Here is a 9,324-nt window from a genome sequence, read left to right on the forward strand (position 1 = left end):
TTATAGATGAATTAGATCTAAAACATTATGTTTCCTTCTTGTATTATAGTTGCAAGGTGATAGTCAACACAATGACCAGGTAACTAGGAAACAGTTTTACTCTTGATGACTGTTGCACTTTTTGTGTTCTTCTGGTTCTCTTATTAGGAATAATGAAGATTCTTTGCAAGTTTTATTGACCTTTTCCTGCCCTTTGAGTCCACAAACAGGAATCAGTTTGAACTAAATTGCAGAGACGGGGATTATATTCTTGGCTATTCCTTTGCACAGCATCTGCATTATAATAACACTGATGTGAAAATATGACTTTGTGCTGTCTCTCACTGGATCAGATTATTTCTGCTGAGATAAACATGGGTATAGTCTGCCATCATATCTTTTTAAGTTTTACCCAAACTATTTGATGTCATTTTGAATGAGTTGAATGCATAATCTATATATGTAAAGAAGGCAAAAAAAAATCTTAGTCTTTCTATCATCTAAGGCTGCATAAAAAGATCTCTTCCAAATCTTGGTGGCACAAGCACCAATCATTTCAGTAATCAGTTCTCAATATCAGTAATGCAGGACACTGCAGGGATGGTTTGTCTCTGAGCCACAATGTCAGAGCCTCAACTGGGGATGATTTAAACACCTAAGGACTGTTACAGTTGCTTCCAAGATGGCTCCTTCATCCTCCTGTGTGGCATGTTGGTGAGTGTGGCTGTATGGCTGAGCTCAGCTAGGACTGTAGGTTCCAGTACCTACAGACACCTTCTGCAGCATGGTGGCTCAGGGAACCCTTCTTCCGTGGCATCCAGTGTTCCAGCATAAAAGGTAAAAGCTGCTAACTAGGTGGTCTTTGTTTGGGTTCCCCTCAGAAGTTGTCTAGTGTCCCTTTGGCTGTCTTCTATTGAGAGAAGCAGTCACATGTCTACCAGCAAGATAGATTGCACTTGTCAATAAGAGGACAGTTAAAGAGTTGGCAACCATGTTTTAAAAACACTACACCCATGTATATTGTGGAATTTAAAAACTTTTTATTTTTATAAACTAGGCCACTGTGAGAAAGAAAATTCCATATCAATTTTTCTAAAACACAGTGAGCATTTTGGTAGAAATTCTTGCATTTAACTATACTGTAGCTCATAATCTGATGCAACATATTACCACATTCAGATGCATAGGAGTAATTTTAAATTAGGTTCTTTTAGATGGCACGCTAGAAGAGTCATATGGATTGAACTAGACATTCTTTTTAAAAAAACATTTAATGTTTATTTTTGAGACAGAGAGATGGGGGGGTTGAGGGCAGAGAGAGAGAGAGGGAGACACAGAATCCTGAGCAGGCTCCAGGCTCTGAGCTGTCAATACAAACCCCAATGAAGGGCTCAAACATAGGAACCATGAAATCATGACCTGAACCAAAATTGTATGCTTAACTAGCTGAGCCACCCAGGGACCCCAAACTAGACATTCTTCAAGTGGCTTATTGGCACTTTTTTAATGGCCATGGTGGACATTTAACTATAGTTGATTGGACATTTTTCTAGAAAATTTAATATATTTATACTGTAACATGTCAACTTCACTTCTAGAAAAAGAAAAGGAAATAAAGGATTTAAGATTTAGCTATAAATATTTTCATCATAGTTATTTGTATAATATTTAAAATTTGGTAAAAACTAATGTATGACAAAAGACTTTAAGATGTTTATAGTATTTCTGTGAAATAGATAGTCACTGTGAACTAGTGACATGGGAAAATATTCATATTATGCTTCTTAGTACTTAAAAGATTATAAAAGGGAAAATACAAAATAATCCTAATTGTATAAAATATATGTTGATCTATATAAAAATAAAAACTTATACCCAAAACATTGACAGAGATGATACCTTAGGTCTGGAGTTTTATGTAATTTCATTTACAATGCTGTGCTTTTTTGTATTTTCAAAAAAAATTTTAAATAATTATGTTTTTATATATTACTCTTTCATTTTATAGAAAATATAAAACTGTTGTACTTTTTAAAATATACAAATTGAATAAATAAGTCAGATCATCTATAATATCACCCTGAATTATTACATAATTTTTAGATTTTTGTCATTTTATGTTTTGGATTATCCATTTTTATAAAAATTATACATAGTGCATAAAATTGGTCATTACTTGACTTTTTATGTTTATAACTGGAAGATATTAACCAAGTTATTTTTTGCTCTCCATGCTTCACTGAATTTCTTTAGATAACCAGTGACCCTTTCCCTAAACCTAGACCTATAAACACAGGGTCCTTATGGATTCCAAAGTAATTTATAACAATGAGACCACAGAAAAGAGACATCAAAATTTTTGACTTTTGTCTCAGGTTAACATTAGGGTTAATATTGAAAATGTTGGGAAAATGCTTGCTACTTGTCCTTACTTTTTCACCCCATCTTCCAGTGTAAATAAAAAAAGTTATTGGATTATTGGACCATGCATCACCTACAGAATTATTTCCAAGGAAGATCAATCCAAACCAAAATAGTTGGGAGAATAGAGTCCTGATGACGGTTCTAGAAGACGACAAACAGTAAAGCTTGGTTCCCAAGCTACCATGGGACAAATGTAATGCTGAGATGACTGAAAGGTGAGCCGATGTCTACAGCTGGCCTGGTGAGTCTGTGGCCACTGCCATTGTGTATGAAAAAGACAAGTGTTTTTGCAGATGTCTGGTAGTGGGTAGATGAGATAACCAAGAGTCATGAACCTGGTGGGGAATTATAGTTGTAATGAGGATATATTATGGTAGAGAGTTGTTTGACACTTGTAGTCTTGTGACCAGAGAGGAACATAGTTGTCCTACTAAATGCCATCATGCTGACATCACTATGCTCAAGAACCATCTAGAATTGTGCCCCATATCACTTTATTGTGGATCAGGAGCAAGCCCAATAGCACCATACAGCTATGAAGACATGTCATGAAGCCACATGGAACCTGGACAGTCTAGATTAAAAAGAGAGAAAGGAGAAGGAAAAGAAGGTTCTGAACTGACTGTATTTACCCCATATGACTAACTTTACCCAAGTTGGATGGTGACATGAGGCTCAAAATTGGAATTAGTTAATCAAAAAATAAAACTATATATTTTTGCATGCCTTAATACATAGACTAATATATTCATACCTGCTATACATCTCATTATGAACATATTACCATGTGAAAAATATACATGTAAGCAGTATGGCCTCAGTCAGTCTCAGTGTCGTAGCATGCCCAGCTCAATATGTTTTGAAAATGTAACTTTATTTGAAAATTTAACTTTCTGAGCAATTTAACTTTATACCCAAAATATCTGTTCATATTATAAAATAATACTATATGTGAACATGAAAACACAAAGTACTAGAAGAAATTTTAAATATGTATGATTGCTAATATCAGAGTAGGGAGGTGGCTTAGTCAGTTGAGTATCTGACTCGACTTCAGTTCAGGTCATGATCCCAGGATCCTGGGATTGAGCCCTGTGTTGGGCTCTGCACTGAGCATGGAGCCTGCTTAAGATTCTTCTCTCTCTTGGGGCACCTGGGTGGCTCAGTTGGTTAAGTGTCCAACTTTGGCTCAAATCATGATCTCGCAAGTTTTGCATCTGAGCCCCTCCTCAAGTTTTGTGCCAACAGCTCAGAGCCTGGAGCCTGCATCCAGTTCTGTGTCTCCCTCTCCCTCTGCCCCTCCCCCACTCACACTCTGTCTCTCTCCGTCTCTCAAAGATAAGTAAACATTAAAAATTTTAAAAAAAGATTTTCTCTTTCTCCCTCTGCACACATTCTCTCTCTAAAAAAAAAAAAATACACCATCCATAGTAATGAAAGAATAATGTTTGACTACATGAAATTAAAATATTTTTCTATGGAAAAAATACACTACATACAAAAACAGAACCAAAAATCAAATGATAATCAGGGGGAAATATTTTCAAATTCTATCACACTAAAAAGCCAATGTGCTTAAAATATAAAAACTATTGCAAATAAATAAGAAAAAGATCAACAACCCAAAAGAAAAACAAAGAGCATAAACAGACAAAGATAAGAATGTACAAATTTTTCTTAAACATATGAAAAATACACAAGTCTATTCATATTTTATTTAAGTTATGATAAAATATTTTTCTTTCAGATTGATGAAAATTAAAATGTTTGATAACATACTGTACTGAAGGAGGTGTGTGAGGAATCAGGCACAATTATATGTTGTAATTCATCGTAGTGCACAGTTTAAGGAGAGCATCTGCAATATTTACAAAAATTTAAAATCCATATATTTTTTGATACAGGAGTTGTACAGTACTTATATGGAATTTATGAGTAATCAATTACATATACAGAAAATAGCCATTGAGTCATTTAATAGAAAAAGAATGGAAATGGCATACATGTTAATCAATAAAGACCTGGTTAAAGGCACTCAAAAACATCATACAAAGAAATTGTTTAAATGAATAAGGCAACTCCAAATGAAGTTGTGGAATAATTCCAGGCATGTATCTTTAAGTGAAAAAAGGCAAGTAACACAGTGCATGTAGCTGCTAATGCATTCCAAAAGCAGAAGACATGCAATATATATCTGTATGTGCACAGAATGTATCTTGAAGGATGTACAAAAAGCTAGTACCTAGTAGTTGTCTGCAGAGGATAAATGAGCAGCTTTGGAATTCTAGGGGACAGATACTACCTTATAGAGGCCTTTGAATTTTGTATCCCAAACCAGATATTCTCTCTTAACAAAAGAAAGAAAAAAAAAAAAGAGAAAGAAAATAATGTAAATGTGAAATATAAAAAGGGGAAGGCACAATATAAATACAAAGAGGCAATTCCTTGAACAGCACATAGCAAAAGAACCCAACACAATCTCTCACTAAGGTTCCTCTGGTAGCGCCCAGAAAATCTCAGCTGTTCCAAAACCCTAGACTGCTTTGTTCTTTTCATTACCGTTGCTTGTTGTTGCTTGAATCATGAACCCCTCATCCCCCCAAAAAAAGACACTTTAGATTTCAGACCTCAGTACCTTGGAAAGTGATCTTATTTGGAAACAGGGCCTTTATAGAGAGAATCAAGTTAAAATGAGGTCACTGGGGACAACTGGGTGGCTCACCCAGTTGTGTGTCACCTAACTCTTGATTTCAGTTCAGGTCATGATCCCAGGGTTGTGGGATCAAACCCCCCACTGGGCTCCCCACTGAGCATGGAGCCTGCTTTGATTTTCTCTCTCTCTCTCTCTCTCTCAAAAAAAGAAAAAAAAAAAGAAAAAGAAAAATGAAGTCTTTGATGTGGGTTCTATTCCTATATGACTGGTGTCCTTATGTGAAGAGAGATTCAGACACAGAGACACAGAGAAAAGATTATGTGGAGAAACATGGAGGAGACAGCCATCCACAGGCCAACACAAGAGACCTAGAACAGATCCTTTCTTTCACCTTTAGAGGAACCACGGCCTTATGGACACCTTGACTTTGGACTTCTGGACTTCAGTCTGTGAGACCACACAATTCTGCTGTTCTAAGCCACCCAGCTTGTGGTGCGTTGTTGCAGAAACACTAGGAAACGCATACCTACCTGTTTACCTCTACCCACTTCACAGCTCCATTCCCTTCCCACCTTCTTCTTCCCAGAGTGGTAGCTCCTTGCCCATAAAATGTAAATCGATTTAACCTTTCTTGCTTTCATGTTATGCCATAGTTTTTTTCTCATCAGCACAATAAAAAGCCCAAGCCTGGTAATTTCCCCCCAAAACAAAGAATTTTTCCTAAGAAGGTGGCAATAGTGCAGATAAGCTGAAAAGACATCTATCGATTTGTGTCCTTGCAGTATACCTAATCATCTTTTTAATGGCTACAGGGGCTTAGCTGCATAATAATATATACCATAATTCATTTAATCATTGTGACTAAATCTATGCTATCTCCCACTTTCTATTTTAATTTGAGATAAGGAGGGGGTGAGAGAGAGAGAGAGAGAGAGAGAATCCCAAGCAGGTTCCATGCTCAGCATAGGACCTGATGTGGGGCTTGATCCCATAACTCTGGGATCATGACCTGAGCCAAATCAAGAATCTGACACTCAACCGACCAAACCATTCAGGCTCCCACTTTCTATGTTTTCTATGGTTGTTTCCCAGTCTCTACTATTGGATAAATTCCTTAGAAGTGGACTTCATGAGTCACAAGGCAAACATGCTTTATGTTGTATGACATGTATTATCAAATAGCCCTAAGGAAAACGTGACCATTTTTTTTACTCTTTTAACTTGGCAACTGGAAAAAAATGTTAACAGTGTCATAGACATGCTCTATTTGTTAATGGTATAGGCCAGAGGTTTCCAAATTTTTCTGCAAAAGGCCAGATAATGAATATTTTAGACTCTGTGAGTCATGCAGTGTCTTGCAACTGTGCCTTTGTAGCAACAAAAACAGCCATAAATAATATGTAAGTGAGTGAACATGGTTGGGTTCCAATAAAACCTTACTTATGGATACTGAATTTGAATATCAGTAATGTCACATGTCACAAATATTCAGTTAAAAAATTTTTTTTTGGTCATAAGAAAAAAAATGTCAAAACAATAATTTACACAGGCCATATAAAAACAGGCAGTATAGACTGTATCTGGGTCCTATAGGCAGTAGACCATGGGCTACAGAGTCCTAGTTTCTGGTATAGACTTTAGTACCTGATAACTCATTTTGTAGTACATTAGAAACTTCATCCTCAAGGAGAAAATTGTACTTTCTTGCAGGGTCTTATTGGTTAAGATCCACATACTATTAGGATGACCTTGGGAATCACTGACTGTCAGAGCACCCAATGGGTAACTTAATGTTACTGCATATTAACTGCTGTCAATATTGATTCAAATCATAGCTAAACATATTACCTAAAGGATTTAGAGAGTATCCATTGGCATGTTTTCTCACAAAGTTATTCTAGTTTAAACCAGACCATTAAAACTGTATTTGGAACCAACATGTATTGATTTCTTCTCCGTAACAACTCAGAGGTACACATCCACACACTCCTCACTCCACAGAGTTGCTCTGTAATAGTTATGCTTTTGCAAAAGTCCATAAGCTTATATTGAGAGATCAAGAGACTCCCGTTCATCTATCAATCTGTTAATGAATATCACTGAGGACACTCTTAATGATGTTATATCCGATGTATGAGGAAGAACTTTGTCTCAGTAAAACAGACAATGAGGCTTCTTTTATCTTTAGCATGTTTTTATACCCTAAATTTGCCAAGTCTCTTTCTCACCTCCTTACACTTTCTCTTTGATTATATTTCTTTATACACATTTTAATTTATTTCATCATGCTGTATTTTATATAGCTTTATAAGATCTATCTTGTCTTCCTCCTCTTCCTCTTTTTTCTTCATTTTGTAACAGAGGCATTTTAATTAAAAAAAATTTTTTTAATGGGGCATTGGAAGCAAGAGTATGTAAAGTCCAGATTTGAGAGGGAATTGGGACGAGGATGACCTTACTGTCTTGTGGTAGCCTTTCTGCTTTCTCATGTAATTATCTTTGAGTCTATTTTCCCTGTATAATACAGCAGAACCATTCAAAATAAAACCCCAAGTTTATTTTGCCCTTCTTTTGTCTTTCATCTGATGGTTCCATACAGGAGCCATGACATCCTGGAAGCCCAGACATGGATCTCCCTGATGGTCTCTGGCCCCTCAGCCTGAAAGTTCTCTGTGCCTCAAGGTCAGAGCCTGGGAACGAGCTTGGGCCAGCAAGCCTGCCCTGGGGGTTTATCTGCCAGGTTGTCAGGAGTGACAGTAAAGAGCCAGGCTGCTTGATGAATCCAACGAGCAGAAAAATCTGTCAAAACACGCAGAACATTCATTGCAGGGATCGTGGAAACATTGCCTATTTGTTTGGAGTGCGTTTAATTATTTTTAAACATATGCAGTCTGTAGTTCAGTGAACATGTCAGGGATAATAGAGGAAGAAAAGCAAATGAGGGGAGCAGCGCTGATCCTGGAGCGACTCCTCTCCGCAGCTGGCTGATGCGGAGAAGCAGTGGATTCCCTCCAAAGTGTGGCTCCCTGTCTGTCATCTAATGAAATGCAGTAGGGGGATTAATGTCATTAGCTCAAGGCCAGCATGCTGTGTAGTAAACAGATATACATCCTTGCTCATTTGGGAGAGTATTTCTCAGCTCCTGCCCACTGGCCTGCAAAGGTCACTCCCAGCCTTGTATTAGTTAAATGAGAAGAAATTAGGTTGGTTGAGAGAATCCTGTTGTCTGTTTAGTGAGAGTGGCCGGCCATGGGGATTCAGGCCCCTAACTCTGCCCTTCTCACTCCTTATACTTTCTAATTGGGACTCACATTTCCTCTTTGGGGGACATCTGAGGGAACCAGGGAAGTTCAAAGTCCTGTGAGTAAACGCCTTACAGAAGAAGAAGAAAAAATTGTTTTATTTTGATAACCAATTTGACTAAGGAGTATGGAAAAAATGGAGATAGCTGTTTCCATATCATGACCATTTCTCTCCATTCTTGAATGACACATTTTCCCACATATTATTAGCACCTGCAAAGTTGACGGCTCAGAAACACGGGTTCTCCCTTGTCCCTAGTCTACAGGAATAGGCACAAAAATAGCTACAAGTGAATAAAAAGTAGATATTTTGGATTCTCAGAAAACACAGAAATCCTGACTTTAATGTCATGGTGAAAAATAGTGGAGGGTGGGGAAAAAACAGAAGAAGAATATCAGGAGGAAGACTGAACACTTTCAGGGGATAGCTCTGACCAACACTCAGATACAAAGAGAAACTTTCCATCCTGAACAGCAGATTACCCCTTACTTTCCAGATATAATCAGGGAGAATCTGGGTAGGAATAGAAACAAAATAAAACAAAGAAATAACCTAGGAGAAGAAGAAGAGTACTGGAGGCAAAGGTGGCAAGGAAGATTGAGAGTTGACTCAGTATTACACAAATACTAAAGTGAAGGCAAACATAAATGCTGCCTTGTAAGAATTTATTTCTTCTCATATCCAGGCAGAATACTCCGTTTTGCACTAATGCATCTGTGTTTGAACTGTGCTCCAATGTTTATGGGCAATATGCATCTTGCAGCAATCGATATTACTATCAAAGAAGCAATACAAATGAAAAGTAAAATAAAGGATATTCAGAGCCATTTTTATTTGTTATGTCTCAAATTCATGTGGGCACTCCTTCCACATCACCACTACTTCCTGAGGGTCACTGAGGATAATATACCTTAAAGGATATCATGGCAGAGTTCATTTTCTCTCCTAATGGCAGGCCAACAAGG

Source organism: Hyaena hyaena, unplaced genomic scaffold (assembly GCF_003009895.1).
Source record: "Hyaena hyaena isolate Hyena2069 unplaced genomic scaffold, ASM300989v1 scaffold_458, whole genome shotgun sequence".
Classification (NCBI taxonomy): Eukaryota; Metazoa; Chordata; class Mammalia; order Carnivora; family Hyaenidae; genus Hyaena; species Hyaena hyaena.